This window comes from Petromyzon marinus, unplaced genomic scaffold, assembly GCF_048934315.1.
Source record: "Petromyzon marinus isolate PM22_M1 ecotype Great Lakes invasive population unplaced genomic scaffold, UKy_Petmar_22M1.pri1.0 PM_G_Scaffold_96, whole genome shotgun sequence".
NCBI classification, from domain to species: Eukaryota; Metazoa; Chordata; class Hyperoartia; order Petromyzontiformes; family Petromyzontidae; genus Petromyzon; species Petromyzon marinus.
Window position 1 is genome coordinate 91,700 of NW_027423053.1, and position 22,785 is coordinate 114,484.

Consider the following 22,785-nt stretch of genomic DNA (forward strand, 5'->3'; position numbering starts at 1 on the left):
AGCAAATCTGCAAATCTGTTCCTGGGGGTCAGAGATTGGATCACCGTTCTTTCCCCTAATGATGGAATTAAAGAGCAATTTGTGATCGCGGGCCACTTAGGCAGACTCCATTTCCTCAGCAATGCGCGACCACCACCCATCATTGCCTCAAGGCTCTCCGAACCTCCGAGTGAAGGCTGCGGTAAGCCTCCTCATTCTCCGACGTGGGATGCTGTAGCCGATGAGAGTGGGCCTGTCGCTTTTTCTCAGCCAGCCTGAACACCTCCTCTGTCAGCCAGGGTCTCTGGGGAGGTCTAAACCGCGTACCCAAAGCAGCCATTGCAGCTGCATGACCCACAGTCCTAAACCTCGCCCATTTACCCTCGACATCAGGAGGAGTGGGGGTCGATGCCAACCCCAGCTGCAAGTGATGATGAAATTCTCGCTTGCAACTTTCATCAGCTCGCTGAGACCAGGCGTCACCCTGTCATTACACACACATACACATATACATACACACATACACACATAAACATACATATGTCTCTGTGTGGTGATGTCTATGGGTCTCTGTGTGGTGAGTGTCACTGTGGGTGAGTGTTGTCAATGTGGTTACCCACAGCCCCGTCTTCGGCCGAGGAATGTGGTTGAAGAAACAAAGACGCACTTGGGGGCTACTGTCCGGCTCTAAGGTCTGTATGTGTGTGTACGTGTGTGTGTACGTGTGTGTGTACGTGTGTGTGTACGTGTGTGTGTGTACGTGTGTGTGTGTACGTGTGTGTACGTGTGTAGGGAGCAGTAGTGTAGCGTTTAGTGCCACACTGCACTATGAACCCGGCGAACTGGATTCGATTATCTGAACCGGTCCTGGGCCTCGCCTAGGTATACTCAGCCTCAAATGAGTACCTGGTGCAGTGTAGTAAACATCGCCACTCGGGATACAAAGGCGGTCGGGCGTGGTGCTGGCCACCCACCCCCTCGTGTACCGTTCCGGCCTTCATAGGTGCTCGCTAACAGCACTTGCCCCTACATTCTATTAAGGCTATAATAGGGAATCTTTGTATGACCATGTGTGTGTGTACGTGTGTGTACGTGTGTGTACGTGTGTACGTGTGTGTACGTTTGTATGTGTGTGTGTACGTGTGTGTGTGTGCAGATATTGTCTCTGGAATCGTACGTCTGGAAAACGGTCTACGAAGACAACGAAACCGATGACGACTTTCCAAGCACACAGACTCAGTGACACACAAACGCAGAGACACAGACACACACAGAGACACAGACACACACAGAGACACATAGACACACACACAGAGACACACACAGACACATAGACACACACACACAGACACAGACACACACACACAGAGACACATAGACACACACAGAGACTGATAGACACAAACGCAGAGACACAGACACACACAGAGAAACATAGACACACATGCAGACACATAGATACACACACAGACACATAGACACACACACGCAGACCCATAGATACACACACAGACACTCATGGACACACAGACACATAGACACACACAGAGACACATAGACACACACAGAGACACATAGACACACACACAGAGACACACACAGACACATAGACACACACACAGAGACACACACACAGAGACACATAGACACACACACAGACACATAGACACAAACGCAGAGACACAGACACACACAGAGAAACATAGACACACACGCAGACACATAGATACACACACAGACACATAGACACAGACACGCAGACACATAGACACACACACGCAGACACATAGATACACACACAGACACATAGACACATGGACACACACGCAGACACATAGATACAGACACATAGACACATGAACACACACGTAGAGACACATAGACACACACACAGAGACACATAGACACACATAGACACACGCATAGACACACAGAGACGCATAGACACACACACAGAGACACATAGACACACAGACACATAGACACACAGACAAATAGACACACACGCAGAGACACATAGACACGAAAAGACACAGACACACACGCAAAGACACATAGACACACACAAAGACATGGACACACACAGAGACATAGACACACACGCAGACACACACACATAGACACACACACATAGACACACACACAGACACATAGACACACAGACACACAGACACACACAGACAGACACATAGACAGACACATGGACACACACGTAGAGACACATCGACACGCAGACACACATAGACACACACACAGACACATAGACACACAGACACATAGACACACACACGCAGAGCCACATAGACACACAGACACAGACAGACACATAGACACACACAGATACATACACACACATAGAAACACACACACACATAGACACACACACAGACACACACAGACATACAGACACAGTCACACACACAGAGACACAGACACACACACAGACAGAGGCGTGTGTCTGTGTGTGTGTCTGCCAGGATGAGTAAAATAAATGTGTCTCGATAAAAAGATGACCGATAAAAGTGTTTTGAAGTTATATCCGTTGACTTGTGAACCGAATAAATCCTGTGTTCTTCACACACTGAGTCTTGTCATCGTTTTTCTTTTCTTACCTATAAAAGGCATTTTTTTCTGTGTGTCTGTCCGTCTGTCTCTGTGTGGACGCACACTTGCTCGCGAACCGTGGAGTTTACTTTTAAAAAAAGTAGCCGGGTACCACGCCGTAAGCCCCGTGGTGAGCCAGCGGCATTCCGTTTTCCCATCCGTAAACTTTAAAAGTTGTTAAATTAACAATTTAGTGCTATTTCGCATTTAAGTATTTCCTTGCGCCGCTAAAGCTGCCCGGGGGTTGCCCCTAGCAATGCTCGCGCGTCATCGGTGGAGGGTGGGGGGGGGATTTCTCATTTGCGTTCAAAATGGTTTTACTTAACTTGATTCCTCTGTTTGTCGTGGCCAAATCTTGTGATGAAAATTTCATCCACTTCCCGCCGTCCAATCAATTCCACATTTTGCACACGGTACTCAGATGCGGTGACAATGCATGCCTGTATCAAAATCGGCATCAATCAATTCATTCGCTACTTTAAAGAAATTTACATTTTGCATGGACGCCTTTTTATATATATTTGTGTACGTGAAAAACGCTGCGGTCCCTAAACTGTGAAATCGGCTCGCACAAAAAGCCGGCGCCACGTGTCTCAGGGGCCATTGACGTACTTGTCGACCATGAGTTAAACGAAGTTGTTAATAAAACCGTTGTTGTTTTTTTAGAAAACTTTTTGTAAAGGAGTTTACTTCCAAGGAGCATTCATCAGCAACAATGAGGCCATTTGCAGAATTCTTGGCTTCCCCATCCATGACCGTTCCCCGCACAGTCGTCCATTTGGCACTTCGCCTCCAAGAGTGAAGCCGGTGGTAGCCGTAGGAGGTGCTGCTCTTCCCGGTCGGTGGGGTTGGCTAGTGCCCCCATCAGACTCGAGGGAGAGAGACCGGAGCTAGCCGGGCTGGACCAGGACTTAGTGTAGGACCCCTAACCCCTGGGAAGTTGTCACACCCTTTGTGCTAATGTAATACACTTAATAAACCTTTGGCGAAAGCCCTTACCTTCAAGCCGTCTCCGAGTCATCGTCGGGAACTTCTCAACACATGGACTGCTAAAAAAATAAATGGAAGCTACGTGCTGCTGACGGTGAATCTGATGCCTTGGGACGAGTCTACACGGTTCATCCCAACAATCGGCAGTGCTGCTTCCCTCCCAATGCTTCTCCATGCTGCCAAAGGGCACACATCTTTCCAAGACCTCTAAACAGTGGAAGGAGTTGTCTGTGAAACATACAGGGAAGCTTTCAGTCTTCGTGCAATTCTTGCGCGTGATCATCGTCTTCAGGAAGCTATGACAGAAGCTTCTGTTGGTCAGTCCCCTTTCCAACTGACTTTGCTCTTCTGCATAAATCTTCAAGTTTGCAGCCCATCTAACCCCATGGGACTCTGGCAAAAATACAAAGAGGGCCTGAGTGGGGACATCCTCCACGGAGCTCACGCCTGGCCACCTTTGTCTCCCCTAGTGGCGATGTTTACACACCGCACTTGGCACTCATTTGAGGCTGAGTCGACCAAGGGGAGGCCCAGAGCCGGTTCGAACTCGGGGACGCTGGATTCTTAGCGCAGCCAGTTAACCGCTGCACCACACGGCTCCCCATCCTGACGGCTCACACACGCACACATACACACACCCATCCACCACCACAGTTAAGACTCTCCACATCCTACCCACCCGGCTAAAAATATCAGTCTCCACAGTCCAATGGCTGCTGGAGCAATCGTCCAATAGACACCTCAGAGCCATCGGTGCGGCGGCGGCGGAGAATGAGGTCCGCTACGTTGTCCTGGTTTGCTCCGTGTAATGGACCCGTCAGAAATCATCCCGAGCCGTCAACAGGCCCAGCCTCTGGTGGTAGTTACACGCAGCCCCACCGCACGCACATTTCTCCACCGCAATGTACAACAGAGAGAAGCTGTCGTGACAGAACGGTGCTCTCACAGCTCACTCAGCCGTCACGTAATTCGCCATTTAGCCAGGCAGAGGCTAACGTACACCATCAAAAACAGTTTCTTCCCATCCGCTGCGGGCCTCTTAAACAAGGCCAAGGGCTAACACTGACTTTATCATTTTATCTACAAAATGACACCTTGCCAATATTAACCATGTTACCCTATTTGTATTTTTTTATTTTTAGATTGTATCTTATAGCTATTTTATATTTATTCAATTTTATATACTTTAGCCCCTTGGTGTTAGTTACACTTTGAACCCTTAGTATAGTAAGACTTGTTTACCACTTATTTAAGATTTTAGATTCCTACATGTTGAATGTATGCACCATCCTGCCAAAGTAAATTCCGTGTCTGTGTGAACTTTCATGGCGAATAAAACCCTTTCTGATTCTGATTTTCTGCTTTCACCTATTAAGAAATCATGAACAGGTGGCCAGGTTACAGGGCAAGAGATTGTTTTTGATAAGGTTATTACACCAGTGTCCAGAAATATTAATAATATAAATAATAAAAACTGAATTGGATGAATTGTCAATATCCCAAATTAAATTAAATATTGTACACGAAGGCTGCCCACTTTCTTTCAGGAGTGAAATGTTCCAAATAATGTATTTATATGATGACTTAAGTCTATCCACATTAAATAATTTAATCAAGGGTTAAGTTATTCGTTTTTTTTATTAACACCATCCGAGGCTAAGAATGTCTTGCCCGTGAACAGGTTACGGTGTTCCTATTGAACCGATTAAGAAGAATCTGACAATATTATTGTTGCGGATTTCCTCGTGCTTGCAAGGGAAAAACCAAACATTCGTGCGGGAGTGCCGGCTTCGTTACGATGTCGCTCCTCGCTCGTTGAGAGTCAGTGACTCACTCCCCCACGTGGCCAGAAATAAAGTTACTCTTTGGTTCTATTCGGTAAAGTCACGTAGGTAAAAAATAGAACAACAAAAATCACGACGTTTCGGCCACAACACAAGCGGCCTTCATCAGGTGAAGGGACCAGGCTGTCTCGAAGACTGCGCTGGAGTGAAAGTCTTCGAGACAGTCCGGTCCCTTCACCTGATGAAGGCTGCTTGTGTTTGTGGCCGAAACGTCGTGATTTTTGTTTGATTTTTTAGCTACGTGACTTTACCGAATAGAACCAAAGAGTATGGATCCTTGCAGTCACGAAAGCTTCAAATCTAGAACAGAAATAAAGTTGTAAAATAAACGGATTACTTTGAGAGACAACAAAGTCCGCTGACCCCTTCTCTCGGGCTTGACCCCCCCCCCCCCCCCACATTCTAGACGGGTCGTCGCATCGCCAGACAGCGCGATGGGAACGGCTTGTGGAGGCCTCTACCCCGCAGCGGATAGATCATGGCTCACAATGAGCAACAGCTGCACGTGTTCCCATGCAGCACGTGACATTCTTCGTGGTTCTAAACTTCTGTGAGTAGTAACCATACTAATAAGAAGACTTGCACACGATAAATTGTGTGTGTCCTACACATATTTAAAAGGCATACAGCACAGAGCAGTATGGGTATTGCATTGCAGCATGTGGCCAGCAGCACTTGGTGCTGCTGTCTGGCTCACGAAGATGTTCGAGGAACAGAACTCACTGCCACGTAGAGATATATTTTTAGATGAATCCCGTGCCATTGATTACGAGGGCGGTTAGAAGGAGGGCATTGAGGACTCCTTTAAACAACGGGGTTCTGGCGTGTTATTATGATCATTAAACCTCCTTTGCCAGTACCAAAATGTAATAATAGGGGTTTTTCCTCTTTTTTCTGGCAACAAAACTGAAACCTTTTTACAAGGATTCATGTTACTGCATTAACCACAATACCTGCAGTCAAAATGCAAACAAAAAACAAATACTATGATAATATATATGATGCATTGTCCTTGAAACTGATTGAGCCTCGACCCAATTGGTGCTCGACCACATGACGCCAAAAGGCACCAATTGGGTCGAGGCTCAAAAGAAAGCCGTCCCTTGGTGTGGACCAATCAATTTCAAGGACAATGCCACATATATATTATCATAGTATGTTTTTATTTTTGCATTTTGACTGCAGGTATTGTGGTTAATGCAGACATGAATCCTTGTAAAAAGGCTTCAGTTTTGTTGCCAGAAAAAAGGGGAAAAACCCTATTATTATGTCATTATGACTCATGGAGTCTATTTCATGACCAAGTAATGTTCATCAAGGGGTGTTTGCACCTGCGAGAACGCTTGCTGTTTATCCCACTATTGGAATTACCTGAACACGTGTTCATCCCTTTGCAGTCACTAATGACGTTACGTCACGTGCAGTGACGTCAGAGAGTGACGTCATGCACGGCGGGCGGGACGGTGACGTCATGTCCCCCTGGGTTGGGACCCGTGACATAAGCGAGGTCGTCGCGAGGAGCCAGGGACGTGTGAAGTTGGAAGTTGGGACCCAGGGTAGGGGGAAATTGGCACCAGGCTAGGGTAGCCTGTGGGTGTGCTAGGGACCTCCCCAGTACCCTACCCCTGGGGTGTGGAGTGTGAGAGGAGATGGTGACACGTGCCTGCAGTGGGAACAGCCCAGCCGCCGCCGTCGCCGCCGCCGAGGGAAGGCTCGGGCCCCACCTCGTCGCCGGGCGGTGATGGCGAAGTCTCACCGAGTCTCAAAACCATTTTTTAGGTCGGTCCTGCAATTGGATGTTTGACCAATAGCACTAAAGAGTGTTTGACACTTAATAATAAAGCCGATCAGCTGAACTGTACTCAGAGAAAACCCGCGCACGTGATGGGATAACAACTGAGGTTCCGCACTGATAGTTTCAATTCACAAACACATCAATTCAATAAATATGCAGATTGAGTCTATTCCCGTACTTAAATTTCATGGTGACTTCACAACCTGCAGCCCCATGCGGCCCCAAACTTGATATCCTCTGGTTTGACCCTCTTTAGTTTCTGAGCTCCAACTAGGTTGGGCACAAATGACCACATTCATGGTGACTTGGCATAGCTGAAGGCCATGACTTTGTCTTGTTGGACAATCATGTTGAGTTGCAACAAACCAATGTAATCTTTATATCATGTCGAGTAAAGACTAACAGGGATGAACTCAACTAAGTCAAGCTGTGGGGGGATCATGTTGGTTTGGGCTCGTGTGATCAGGTTATTTCCACAATGAGAAGTCCAGACAGGGATTTGAAATCACAATTCTTTCAAGAGCACATAGAGGCACTTTGCCACAGCTCTACCCAGCCAAAAGTTTCATGGAAACGATCAAATTATTGTCATAAAATATCACACATTTATTTTCAGAAAGAACCATGCACCTTAAACCTTGACTTAAAGCTTGTGCGACTGCAGGAATTCATATTATTTTGATCTTTCGGTAAAGTCACGTAGATAGGTTCAAGAGAAACTAATCAAAAACGTTTCGATGGCAACGCAACGCAATCGTCATCAGGAGGAAGCCAACAAAAAGAGGACCGCTTGTGTTGCGATGGAAACGTCGTAGCTTTTTTTTTCTTTCTAGATTTGAAGTTTCGTGACTGCAAGGATCCATACTCTTTGGTTCTTTCGGTAAAGTCACGTAGGCAAAAATTAAATAATAAATAAATCAATAGAAAACATTAAAATCATTATTTTTCTATTTTTCTTTTCTTTGAACCTATCTACGTTACTTTGCTGAAAAACCCAAAGAATATAAAACACGTACCCCATACTTACGTGCGACTACCAGGCTGTGGTTTGCTCCACAATCCACCTGGATGACCTCCAGATCCTCAATAACGACTTCCACCACCACCACCTCGTCTCCGCTTCCCACTCCCGGCCGTCCAAAAGTGTTGCCACTTTGAAGACGAATTGTTCAGAAAATGTACGTTGTTTTCTTCTTCCCTATACAGTATATTTACATATAACACGGCCAACGTCAACTACACGGAGCTAAGGTTATATTTCTTATAAAGCTTTCATTTTTGTTTGAAGTTATCCATATATACATTTTTTAAAATTCTATTGTCATCATTGCCATCAAGGACTGGGCCTAGAGTTACCCATCTTTGTATTGGTGATGATACCACACTGATGAGTCTGATCAATGACTAAATGGGCCTAGAGTTACCCATCTCTGTATTGGTGATGATACCACACTGATGAGTCTGATCAATGACTAAATGGGCCTAGAGTTACCCATCTCTGTATTGGTGATGATACCACTGATGAGTCTGATCAATGACTACATGGGCCTAGAGTTACCCATCTCTGTATTGGTGATGATACCACACATGATGAGTCTGATCAATGACTACATGGGCCTAGAGTTACCCATCTCTGTATTGGTGCTACCTGACAGTCGGTCAGATTTGCTCAGATTTATTTTGACAGTGACCAAAGGTAAGAGAACCACAATGCACTGCTTATAAAGAAACCGTTCATGTTTATTTGCAAGTAAAACATGATTTTACAACCTGCGCTGTTATGATCGGATTTTTTCGTCAATTACAGGTTTAAATACTCTTTGTTGGTGATATTAAAGGAATTACCAACACTGGATCAGGACCACAAATACGAATATCATGCCATGATCGTTTGAGCAGGAAGACAGTTTTATCAGTAACATAATTTCTTCTAAATTAATAGTCTAAAACAATGAATGATTCCCTTGTCTCACATGCAAGAGATAATTCTGAATCTAAATGCTGTCACCCAGTCACACACAGAATTAATTGTGCCCATTTAAAGTGTACATAATTATCCACAATGAAATTACAGCATTACACCTGTCCGTAGCAGCATCTTTCACATGTCGATGCAGAAAACTTCGAAACTGACTTTGCCAACCCTACAATTACACGTAATTTCATTAATACACGTTCTTTCTGAGAGGTGCATAAGTGATAAGGCCGCAATATATAAAAACAAGTAGCAGACAGTTCTCACTGTTTAATGGAAGTGTCTGGGTGGCTTTGGGCTAACACTATGCCCCAAAACAGAGACATGAGATTGGTACAAATTCCACGCATGGTTATTTTTGTTTCTCAATTATTTTAACGGCTAAACAGGTGGCACATTATGTTCAGTGTATTTGGTAATGTTGTTCAGTGTAGCGCAGTGATAAAAGTGTCCAACCTATAACCAGATAGTCGCCAGTTCAATTCCCACACAAGAGGTAGATTCTACAATTATTCCAGTTTAACACGTAGGCTTTCGCGACCAATTATTCCTCCGGGATTGACGCAGTAAGTGCCGCTTTGTGGAACGGCAACGATCGCTTCACAGACGTGTCCTTAAAAAATACCTTAATTGGCTGAGAAACTCCCGTGAAAATAAGCATCAACCAATGCTCACTTAGGCTTGAAGACATTTTCTTACTATGTCTCTTTGGCCATTTGAATTCATGGCCAAACATAAAATGGCCAGAGTGGAGCTGGGCCTGAACAGCGTGGCTTTTAACTGCAGGCCGACCCACTATTTGTCGGCGTTCGGCTGGCCTCTTGACCAGCGGAAGTCGGTTTGCGATATTCACGGGATTGCGTGCGGCACGACGCCTCATTAATTGAAATTTGCAACCATCGCGAAGATTCTGTGACGCTTTCGTTGCCGGTAATCTACAGCTCACTCCAGCGCTGTCCTCCAGACAGTCTCGTCCCTTCACCTGATGAAGGCCGCTTGTGTTGTGGCCGAAACGTCGTGAGAATTTTATTATTTTATTTTTTACCTACGTGACTTTACCCAATAGAACCAAAGAGTATGAATCTACAGCCTCCTTGAACACCCCCCACCCCCCCACAGCTTGCCGACCAAAGCTCTGACGAGCTGAGCAGCTTTGACCGACAACTCGCTCCGTGTTCTGCATTCCTGAAATCGGTGCCCTGCCGAAAACGCAACAGCAATCACCGCACAGCCTGCTGATCTATCTGTTGTGCGGCTCGATGGCCAGGTTCCTGCTGACACGCGGCTTGCGCGGCCAAATCGTGGTCATCCCAAATGTTGCCAAGTGTCTCTTTGCTGAACGGCAGCAGCAGCGGCGGCGACGACGACTCCATCTCCTGACCCACCTCCACAGGTGGCGTCTGCACCGACTTGGGCACCAGATGCTTGGCCGGCACGAGGCAGCGTGGGGGGGGGCACGGCGTGGGGGGCACGGCGTGGGGGGCACGGCGTGGGGGGCACGGCGTGGGGGGCACGGCGTGGGCACTCAGTGCTTCTGCTCCTCCTGCTGCTGCTGTGGCTGCTGCTGCTGCATCATTTGTTGCTGCTGTTGCTGCTGCTGTGGCTGCTGCTGCTGCTGTGGCTGCTGCTGCTGTTGTTGCTGTTGCTGCTGTTGTTGCTGTGGCTGCTGCTGCTGTTGCTGCTGTTGCTGTTGCTGCTGCTGTTACTGCTGCTGTTGTTGCTGTTGTTGCTGCTGCTGTTGTTGCTGTTGTTGCTACTGTTGCTGCTGCTGCTGTTGCTGCTGTTGCTGCTGTTGCTGCTGCTGTGGCTGCTGCTGTTGCTGCTGCTGCTGTTGCTGTGGCTGCTGTAGTGGCTGTGGCTGCTGCTGCTGCTGCTGCTGTTGAGTTGACTGGTGACGAGGCACACGTGGTATGGCTGAGGCTGAGTGGGAGGGCTGCTCAGAGTGGACAGCAGGATTTTCCTGAAGCTCCATGACCTGCTTCCTGTTGAAGTTGTATTTACTGAAGAGTTCGAACACAGGGGGAGGACGTAGAGTTAGTACAGACACACAGGTCCATGCCTGTGGGTCTCATCATGTTAGGTACAAGCCCATCTTGACACACACAGGTCCATGCCTGTGGGTCTAATCATGTTAGGTTCAAGCCCATCTTGACGCACACAGGTCCATGCCTGTGGGTCTAATCATGTTAGGTTCAAGCCCATCTTGACACACACAGGTCCATGCCTGTGCGTCTAATCATATTAGGCTCAAGCCCATCTTGACACACACAGGTCCATGCCTGTGTGTCTAATCATGTTAGGTTCAAGCCATCTTGTAATCCTTGAACCCAATATCACACCGTGCCCTTGACAGCAATATAAGAATTTGACATCAATAAAAACACATGGGATGTACTGCAGTAATTAACACCACTGCATAGTACTGTCGTTTGTAGTAGTTTGTCCTCAATATAGCATAAGTGGAAACAACCCTGGGGCAAAATCTGAAAAGCATACTTCCCAATCTCTAAAAATTAAGAGTGTACAACTTAATGTTGTTAAGTTTAAATAACGGTCGCTAAGCACAGGCCCAAAATGCTAAGAAGCCAGCAACAGCACCGTAAGAATGTCTTCATCTGCTTATTTAATTCAGCAAGTTGATGAGAAACCTCAACCATAAGGGCCCATCTACCAATGAGTCACAAGGCACCATGGGTAATGCTGGGGCCCCTCACCGAGTCTCAGGGCATCCGTGATGGACTAGGACGTGAAATTCGCACGCACAGGAATCCACATATCAGCTTCATTTAGTCGTCATGGATATTGTTTAAAATATTTGCCATCTGTTGCACAATGGCATACTCGTTGGTTTTTTTAGTAGTCTCTCGTCATGCCAACTTGACAACAGTATTTGTCCTCTGGAGATACTGGCCTCCACCGTGTGAATGTTGAATCGACACGAATACCTTGGTCCCACCGACATTGCTCATTTGATCTGGGAGACACTTTCACCTTCCTGTGACTAACAGTTAATCTTAAAGCAGTGATGGTTTGGGCAGCAGTGATGGTTTGGGCAGCGATGCATAACCTGTATTCAATTTCCCTTGGGTAAATTCGGCTTTAACGGGTAACTGGTATTGGTTTGTAAACAAAAATTGTGGAGAGAAAAGAGCACGTTGCTGCCTCGTGAGCCACAACTCAGCCTTAATAGGTCTCTTAAACGGTCACTTAGGAGAGCTTTGTGTTGTTTGTCGTGCAAATCACCAAATCAGCTGCTCCGCGCATGGCAGGATCATCTCCCAGGCAAGGCCAGTGAAGTGTTGCATGTACAGAGTCCACGCAGAGGGCAGCTTTACTTCTATACGGGCCAATGCTATGCTTGCAGCCGCCACCACGGATGGACGGAAACTCAGGAATACGTGGTCTGCATACACACAAACAAAGACAAAAACCCTCCGTTTAGCCTTAACAGACTGTTGGGGCTAACATTTCACTGTGCAATACAGTATTGTAATAAATACATGCGGTATATAGTTTATACTGCACTACTGTAAATTATCTCTGTTTTTGCTAAATTATCACCATTCTGTAAGACTCCCGGCTAGGCTAAGGACGATATTTCCGAGTTACGGTGTTGGTCGCTGTAACGCAACTCTGTCGTAAGTCGAGGACTACCCTGGAAACGCCTTACACACAATAACAACAACAACGTTTTATTCTTAAACAATGCTTTCTTATTTTAAAGTGAGCGAAAAGGTAAAGAAGAAGAAGTCGAGTGGGCAACGGGAAGTGGACGACGTTTTGATCACTAGCTTTAAAGATTAACAATAATAACAATAATAATAACAACAATAATGAAATAGTTTATAACTCACCGCCGTGAGAGAAGGACGTGGCGCCTGCTTCCCCGGCGAGGCGATTCCACACTTTAGAGACCGCGGCGTTTCATTGACCTAGCCAAAAAAACATTAAATTAAATCATTCGTCCATACAAAAAAATTGTAAATTGCTTTAAAAGAGCCTCTTAATTGATCGATTACTTTATAAATTAATCTTCAACGTGCTACTTATTTTTTTGTGTGTGTGTGAGATGCTGTCCGTAACTCGTTAACACGCGCACGGGGCAGGCGCGCCTAAGACACGCGGCGCCTGCTCGCCGCGCAAGACGATTCCGCAGTTTAGGGACCGCGGCGTTTTTCCCACCCGCACAAATTTTTTTAAAGATGCCGTCCATAAATCTTATTTTTATAAGCTGGAAAGGAGGCAATGAATTGATTAATTGACGCCGATTTTAATACAGGCTATGCATTGTCATAGCCTGTATTAAATGTAGTAGACTACATTTTTATTACAAGAATTTGACCACGACAAACAGGGGAATTAAGTTCGGTAAAAGCGTTGAAAAATTTAGAGGGGCAGAAATTACTCCATCGAGAACACAACATTTCAATTCAAACCCAGTAAACATGCAACGTTGAGCCAACGTTGGCATTTGGTTAACATAAATGTACACACACAGTGTGATTAACATAAGTGTACATACACACACACAGTGTGATTAACATGGTGTACACACACAGTGTGATTAACATGGTGTACACACACACAGTGTGGTTAACATGGGTGTACACACACAGTGTGATTAACATGGTGTACACAGAGTGTGATTAACATAGTGTACACACACAGCGTGATTAACATGGTGTACATACACACACAGTGTGATTAACATGGTGTACACACACAGTGTGATTAACATGGTGTACACACACAGTGTGATTAACATAGTGTACACACAGTGTGATTAATATAGGTGTACACACACTGTGTGATTAAAAAAGGTGTACACACACAGTGTGATTAACATGGTGTACACACAGTGTGATTAACATGGTGTACACACACACAGTGTGATTAACATAGTGTACACAGAGTATGGTTAACATGGTGTACACACACACAGTGTGATTAACCATAATAAAGGTTTTTGGGTTAGATCGCGTTTATTTATAAATGTGTCGTAACCCTCCACCACCCGACACGGCCAATCAGCAAAAAAGTGTCACGTTGACAAAAGACAAATAATTCACTACTTCAGCCCACCGGTGTGTTGAGTTAATCCACATTCACAGTTTGAGCACGACGTTTAGCTGGTAAATACATCCAGCGTCATCGGGCAATTCGCCAGAATGGTAAAGCCCTCGCTTGCTCCCGGTTTTATATAGAGCAGCAGGGTGACATCATCACTTAACTCATATCAGGTGCAGTGATTAAAGGCGGAGGGGGGGGTATTGTAATTATATAATCGATTAGTAATCAGTCATTGGTTATGATTAGTAATGAGTTGTAGATTAGTAATTCTTTAAATAAAAATGTAATGTGTATTATTCAATAATACGCTTCCAGGCCGCACTAAGCCGGTAGCTGTCAGAGCGATTAAAGTTATTCTTGTTCCTCTCAATTTCAATGGATTCTCTAATTAGTCTTTGCCAGTAATAATTAGTTTTACACACCACTGCAACATTGTCAAAATCAATTGAGTGTCCTTGTTGACAAGCATGTTCTGCCACTGCCGACAGTTGTGTTTGAGATAATTTAATATTTCTCTGATGTTCTTTTAGTCTTACGCTGATGTTACGTCCCGTCTGCCCAATGTAGCAGCTGCCACATGAACAATTAATCTGATATACACCTTCTGTTGATAGTTTAGGTAATGCGTCTTTAGTGCAAGATACTAGTTTTTTTAATTTTGTGTACTGTACCAAATCTTACTGTAATGTTTTGCTTTTGCAAAACACGGGCTAATTTGTCAGTTACTCCTGAGATATATGGAATTTTTATTGTTTTAACAATCTGGTCGCTTTCAGCAGTATTGCTTTGCGATCGTGATTTGGCATTCAGTGCTCTGTTAATTTGAGCATTATTGTAGCCATTCTGTCGTAGTGCGTCTTTAACGTGTTTAATCTCTCTCACTAGACTCTCACCATCTGACACTGTTTTAGCCCGATGTATGAGCGTCTTGATAAGAGAGGATTTCTGAGCTGGATGATGATGTGATTCTGCATTCAGATAGGCATCAGTGTGCGTTTGCTTTCTGTAAACGCTGTGTGTTATTTTACCGTTTAGGCCATGTCCAAGCAAAATATCTAGGAATGGGAGTGTGTTATTCACCTCCATTTCCATGGTGAACTGGATGGCCGGGTTTTGTGCATTGAGATGATTTAGAAAATCATTCAGTGTATCTATACCATGTGGCCAGACAACCAAAGTGTCATCCACATACCTAAACCAAAAGGATGGTTTTAATGTGCTCGAGGCAAGTGCTCTTATTTCAAAGTTTTCCATGTACAAATTTGCTATAGCAGGGGATAAAGGAGAACCCATTGCTGCTCCTTCCTTTTGTTTAAAGAAATCTCCTCTCCATAAGAAGTAAGTGTTATTTAAACAATGGCCAGCAAGTTTCGGAATATCTTTTGGTAAACCGGTATTCTTTACTAGTGTATCAAGTAATTTAAGCAATTCGTCCACTGGAACCTTAGTGAATAGAGAAATCACATCAAAACTTACCAGAATATCATCAGGAGTAAGTTTAATATCTTTAATCACATTCACAAGATGTTCTGAATTTTTTATGAATGAAGATGTCTTACCGATGTAGGGCTGTATTTGTTTGGTTATATATTTTGCTAATTGATATGTGGCAGAGCCAATTGTACTGACTATGGGTCGTAATGGGATGCCGATTTTATGAATCTTTGGTAGCCCATAGAGTCTAGGTGGTTTTGAGGCCCTTGGCTTAATTAGGTATTGCTCCTTTTTAGGGATTAATGAATTTGCAATTATTGCAGTGGTCTTACGTTCTAAAGTATTAGTTGGATCTCGTTTAATTTTAATGTAGGTACTTTCCTCTAGTAAATTTCTAATTTTATTATCATAATCGGCTCGTGACATCACTACAGTAGTGCGGCCTTTATCAGCTGCTAGGATTTGGATATCCTTATTTACACGCAGCTCTCTTAAGGCTTTTGCCTCGTTAGAGCTAATATTTACTTTTGGAACTTTGCTATTCTCAATTATTTTAGCAACCTCATGTCTAGTCATCTCTGCCTCATTATGTGGAAGGAGTCTAACTGCTGATTCTACCTCAGCAATTATCTCATCCACTGGAATTGTGCGTGGGGTAACGGCAAAGTTAAGGCCTTTAGAAAGGATAGAGACCATGTCACCGGTTAATACAGTGTTGGTCAAGTTCAGTACAGTTTTGTTTTTAAATTTTTGGTTTTCAGTAGGGATTTGTTTATTATGTAGTCTAGAAAATGTATTAATTTGGTTAGTTTTTGTTAGTTTAAACACATTATCAGCCGATTGTTGTGTTATGTTATCGATTATATTCCAATAATGCATAGATACACTATTGCTTATATCTAAGTGTAACTGCTTTAGCGATTCCGAAATGTAAGATAATTCACTCCTATTGTGCTGTATTCTCTCTATTAATAATAATTCGCTAGCTTTGTGTAGTATTTGGTTAGCTTTAGAAGACTTTATGTGATGTGTTATTTTAACTGCGTTTGGTATTACCTTTGAATCTCTGCACCTTTTGAGGAACGCCAGTGAAGATATCAATTTCATCCGCTTAATGCGAAGCTTCTCCAATTTTCTGGTTTTAAGAAAAGTATCCTCCCCATAGAGGTTAGTCAGTTTAACACGTAGGCTTTCGCGACCAATATTATTCATAATAAAGGTTTTTGGGTTAGATCGCGTTTATTTAAAAATGTGTCGTAACCCTCCACCACCCGACACGGCCAATCAGCAAAAAAAGTGTCACGTTGATAAAAGACAAATAATTCACTACTTCAGCCCACCGGTGTGTTGAAGAGTTAATCCACATTTACAGTTTGAGTACGACGTTTCGCTGGTAAATACATCCAGCGTCATCGGGCAATTCGCCAGAATGGTAAAGCCCTCGCTTGCTCCCAGTTTTATATAGAGCAGCAGGGTGACATCATCACTTAACTCATATCAGGTGCAGTGATTAGAGGCGGAGGGGGGGGGGGTATTGTAATTATATAATCGATTAGTAATCAGTCATTGGTTATGATTAGTAATGAGTTGTAGATTAGTAATTCTTTAAATCAAAATGTAATGTGTATTATTTAATAATACGCTTCCAGGCCGCACTAAGCCGGTAGCTGTCAGAGCGATTAAAGTTATTCTTGTTCCTCTCAATTTCAATGGATTCTCTAATTAGTCTTTGCCAGTAATAATTAGTTTTACACACCACTGCAACATTGTCAAAATCAATTGAGTGTCCTTGTTGACAAGCATGTTCTGCCACTGCCGAGAGTTGTGTTTGAGATAATTTAATATTTCTCTGATGTTCTTTTAGTCTTACGCTGATGTAAGACATCTTCATTTATAAAAAATTCAGAACATCTTGTGAATGTGATTAAAGATATTAAACTTACTCCTGATGATATTCTGGTAAGTTTTGATGTGATTTCTCTAATCACTAAGGTTCCAGTGGACGAATCGCTTAAATTACTTGATACACTAGTAAAGAATACCGGTTTACCAAAAGATATTCCGAAACTTGCTGGCCATTGTTTAAATAACACTTACTTCTTATGGAGAGGAGATTTCTTTAAACAAAAGGAAGGAGCAGCAATGGGTTCTCCTTTATCCCCTGCTATAGCAAATTTGTACATGGAAAACTTTGAAATAAGAGCACTTGCCTCGAGCACATTAAAACCATCCTTTTGGTTTAGGTATTTGGATGACACTTTGGTTGTCTGGCCACATGGTAAAGATACACTTAATGATTTTCTAAATCATCTCAATGCACAAAACCCGGCCATCCAGTTCACCATGGAAATTGAGGTGAATAACACACTCCCATTCCTATATATTTTGCTTGGACATGGCCTAAATGGTAAAATAACACACAGCGTTTACAGAAAGCAAACGCACACTGATGCCTATCTGAATGCAGAATCACATCATCATCCAGCTCAGAAATCCTCTCTTATCAAGACGCTCATACATCGGGCTAAAACAGTGTCAGATGGTGAGAGTCTAGTGAGAGAGATTAAACATGTTAAAGACGCACTACGACAGAATGGCTACAATAATGCTCAAATTAACAGAGCACTGAATGCCAAATCACGATCGCAAAGCAATACTGCTGAAAGCGACCAGATTGTTAAAACAATAAAAATTCCATATATCTCAGGAGTAACTGACAAATTAGCCCGTGTTTTGCAAAAGCAAAACATTACAGTAAGATTTGGTACAGTTCGCAAAATTCAAAAACTAGTATCTTGCACTAAAGATGCATTACCTAAACTATCAACAGAAGGTGTATATCAGATTAATTGTTCATGTGGCAGCTGCTACATTGGGCAGACGGGACGTAACATTAGCGTAAGACTAAAAGAACATCAGAGAAATATTAAATTATCTCAAACACAACTGTCGGCAGTGGCAGAACCAACGTCTCCCCCAGGATTTCCGAATCGTCGCAACCACCGCAACAACAACAGCAGCCGCCGCAACAGCAACAACATCATCAGCAACATCAGCAGCAGCACCAACACCATCATCAGCAGCAGCATCAGCTGGGCGGAGGCAACGGAGGAGGGGAGGAGGAGCTGCTGGTGGTGTGTGACGCGGCGCCGGCGCGCCCGGTCAGCGTTTCCAGCGGGAGCTCTGCCACCGCTACCACCGCCGCCACCGCCGCCGCCACCGCGCAATGTCCGGCCACTCGGCAGGGGGAGAGCACGACGGGGGGGGCGCCCCCCCCAGCCCCGTGCCTAAGGTGCGTGCGTGCGTGTGTGTGTACGTCTGCATGCGCGTGTGTGTACGTGTGCGTGTTTGTACGTACGTGTGCGTATGTGTGCACGTGTGTGTGTGCGTGTGTGTGGGGAGCGGTAGTGTAGCGGTTAGCGCGCTGCGCTACGAACTTGGCAACCCGGGTTAGATTCCCGCTCACGGCCAACACCACTGACGATTATCAGAACCGGTCCTGGGCCTCCCCTAGGTCGACTCAGCCTCAAATAAGTACCTGGTGCGGTGTGTAAACATCGTCACTGGGAAGACAAAGGCGGTCGGGCATGGCGCTGACCACCCACCCCCCTCGTGTGCCACAGTGCCGGCCTTCTTAGGTGCTACTCGCTGACTAGACAGATTCCCCGTAGAGTCAGTGAAGGCTTTACGGGGAATCTGTCGTAGGTACAGCTGTGTGTGTGTATCAGGCGATTGATCCCTGGGTGAGGTTGAGGGATGGCTCCCTCGCGGTCGACCACTCTGTGTGTGCTGATAATCTGGTAATTGACGCTCACTCTGAGAGTCGTTTAACTCATCTGCCGAACCTGGAGCATGCCACTCGGAGGCGGTGGGGGTGGGGGGGTGATGACGTCGTCCTGCTGCTGTTCTATTTGAGACCGGAAGCAGGTGGATTGCTTCACTATTCTGTCAAATTACCCAATGCTGATGGTTGATGTAATTACCAGCGAAGCGTCATACTCAAATTGTAAATGTTGTGGATTTACTCTCCAACACACCGGTGGGCTGAAGTAGTATACACTACACTATACACTACACTATACACCACACTATATAAGTAACTAATTAGCGTTTGTTTACGTGATAGATCCCTTACTAATTGGCTGTCGGGTGGTGGAGGGTTACGACACATTTATACTTACGCGATCGGACCCAAAAACCTTGATTATCAACAATAATATTGGTTGCGAAAGTTTATTGCGTGTGAAACGAACAACCCCCCCCCCCCCCCCACCGTTTGCCTCTACGCTGCGCCCCATCAGACACTCCGACCCCCACTGCGCTCTGCGCGAGTCGAGGCTGCGCTCGCGTAGAGGGCTGACGAGTTGCCACACCTGGGCGGCGTGCCTCTCGCACACCGCCTCCGCTTTGGCAGCAGAAGCTCCCCGGCGGTTCTCTAGGCCGTTAGAGCGGCGTTATCTTTTCACCAGGTCGCGTGACGCCGCGCGCGCGGGACCTGCCGTGCCCGTCTCCGCACGACGCTTTGGGGCTTGTCGCGCCACGGTCGCGCCCCCCTCCTCTTCTCTACGCTTGTGACAACGGGGACCCTCTTTGTCCCCGAGCGCCGGTTGCGCCGGTTGCGCAAACATTCAGGCCGGCTCCCCGCCCCCCCCACCCCCCCACCTACGATCCGTCACGGTTTAATCAGGCCGGATTGTGCGAGGAGCAAGCTGGCTGGAGTCACGTAGCCCGCGTGTCCGGCCACCGCAAACCCGCCCAGGCATCTTACGATTTGTTGGATAGAGAGGGGGGGCTGAACGGACGCAAGGGACGCGCGTGAGAAGGGACGGGCCCTTGTGTTGCCAGCGGCGTGAAGATCGGCCTCTGCGGAGGAGGCTCGTTAAGGATGCTACCGGGCGGTGCCGGGCTAGGTGCGCTCTGAGACTACTGGGCAGTTGGAGGCAGCAGCCCGACAGCAACAGCGGAGGGCAGAGGAGCGACTCTCGCAACGACGAGCGCAGCGCCGGGCGGCTAGAACACAGCGAGGGGGGGGGGGGCTCGTTGGGGAAGCCCTCATCCGGCGGTGGATCGGCAAGAGGACTGCACGTGCTTGTGCGATCGTGTGGTGGTGGTGACGGAACGTTACGCGTGTGACGCAGAATGCCAAGGGCTCCAGGAAGCTCCAGAACTTCGGCAAACGCTCGAATTCCATCCGGCGGAACCCCAACGCGCCCGTCATGATCCGGGGTTGGCTTCACAAACAGGTGGGGTGGATTCACCGATAGACTCACATAGAGACCCACAGACTCACAGAGACCCACAGATTCATCACACAGAGACGCACAGACTCACACAGAGACCCACAGACTCATAGAGACCCACAGACTCATCACACAGAGACGCATAGACTCATCACACAGAGACCCACAGACTCACACAGAGACCCACAGACTCATCACACAGAGACCCACAGACTTGTATAAAGACCCACAGACTCATCACACAGAGACCCACAGACTTGCATAAAGATCCACAGACTCACAGAGACCCACAGACTCACACAGAGAGCCACAGACTCACAGAGACCCACAGATTCATCACACAGAGACCCACAGACTTGCATAAAGACCCACAGACTCACACAGAGACCCACAGACTCACAGAGACCCACAGACTCATCACACAGAGACGCATACACTCACACAGAGACCCACAGACTCACACAGACCCACAGACTCATCACACAGAGACCCACAGACTTGCATAAAGACCCACAGACTCACACAGAGACCCACAGACTCACAGAGACCCACAGACTCATCACACAGAGACGCATACACTCACACAGAGACCCACAGACTCACACAGACCCACAGACTCATCACACAGAGACCCACAGACTTGCATAAAGACCCACAGACTCACAGAGACCCACAGACTCATCACACAGAGACCCACAGACTCACACAGAGACCCACAGACTCACAGAGACCCACAGACTCATCACACAGAGACGCATAGACTCACACAGAGACCCACAGACTCACACAGACCCACAGACTCATCACACAGAGACCCACAGACTTGCATAAAGACCCACAGACTCACAGAGACCCACAGACTCACACAGAGACCCACAGACTCACAGAGACCCACAGACTCATCACACAGAGACCCACAGACTCACACAGAGACCCACAGACTCACACAGAGACCCACAGACGCATCACACCGAGACGCATACACTCACACAGAGACCCACAGACTCACACAGACCCACAGACTCATCGCACAGAGACCCACAGACTTGCATAAAGACCCACAGACTCACTGAGACCCACAGACTCACACAGAGACCCACAGACTCACAGAGACCCACAAACTCATCACACAGAGACGCATGGACTCACTCAGAGACCCACAGACTCACACAGACCCACAGACTCATCACACAGAGACCCACAGACTCATCACACAGAGACCCACAGACTTGCATAAAGACCCACAGACTCACAGAGACCCACAGACTCACACAGAGACCCACAGACTCACAGAGACCCACAGACTCATCACACAGAGACCCACAGACTCACACAGAGACCCACAGACTCACTCAGAGACCCACAGACTCACACAGACCCACAGACTCATCACAAAGAGACCCACAGACTTGCATAAAGACCCACAGACTCAAAGACACCCACATACTCACACAGAGACCCACAGACTCACACAGAGATGCACAGACTCACAGAGACCCACAGATTCATCACACAGAGACCCACAGACTTGCATAAAGACCCACAGACTCACACAGAGACCCACAGACTCACAGAGACCCACAGACTCATCATACAGAGACGCATACACTCACACAGAGACCCACAGACTCACACAGACCCACAGACTCATCACACAGAGACCCACAGACTTGCATAAAGACCCACAGACTCACACAGAGACCCACAGACTCACAGAGACCCACAGACTCATCACACAGAGACGCATACACTCACACAGAGACCCACAGACTCACACAGACCCACAGACTCATCACACAGAGACCCACAGACTTGCATAAAGACGCACAGACTCACAGAGACCCACAGACTCAT

The 22,785-nt window shown here is 46.2% G+C and overlaps 1 long non-coding RNA gene across 1 annotated transcript; it reads right to left on the reverse strand.

Annotated features, from left to right (window-relative positions):
* Positions 1-8,945: 8,945 nt before the first annotated feature.
* On the reverse strand, positions 8,946-13,281 carry LOC142922450 (uncharacterized). Its single transcript, XR_012940060.1, has 3 exons — positions 13,042-13,281; positions 12,431-12,590; positions 8,946-11,187 (listed from the first exon to the last, which is right to left on the reverse strand). It is a non-coding gene; the product is annotated as an uncharacterized LOC142922450 (long non-coding RNA).
* Between the last annotated feature and the right edge of the window lie 9,504 nt (positions 13,282-22,785).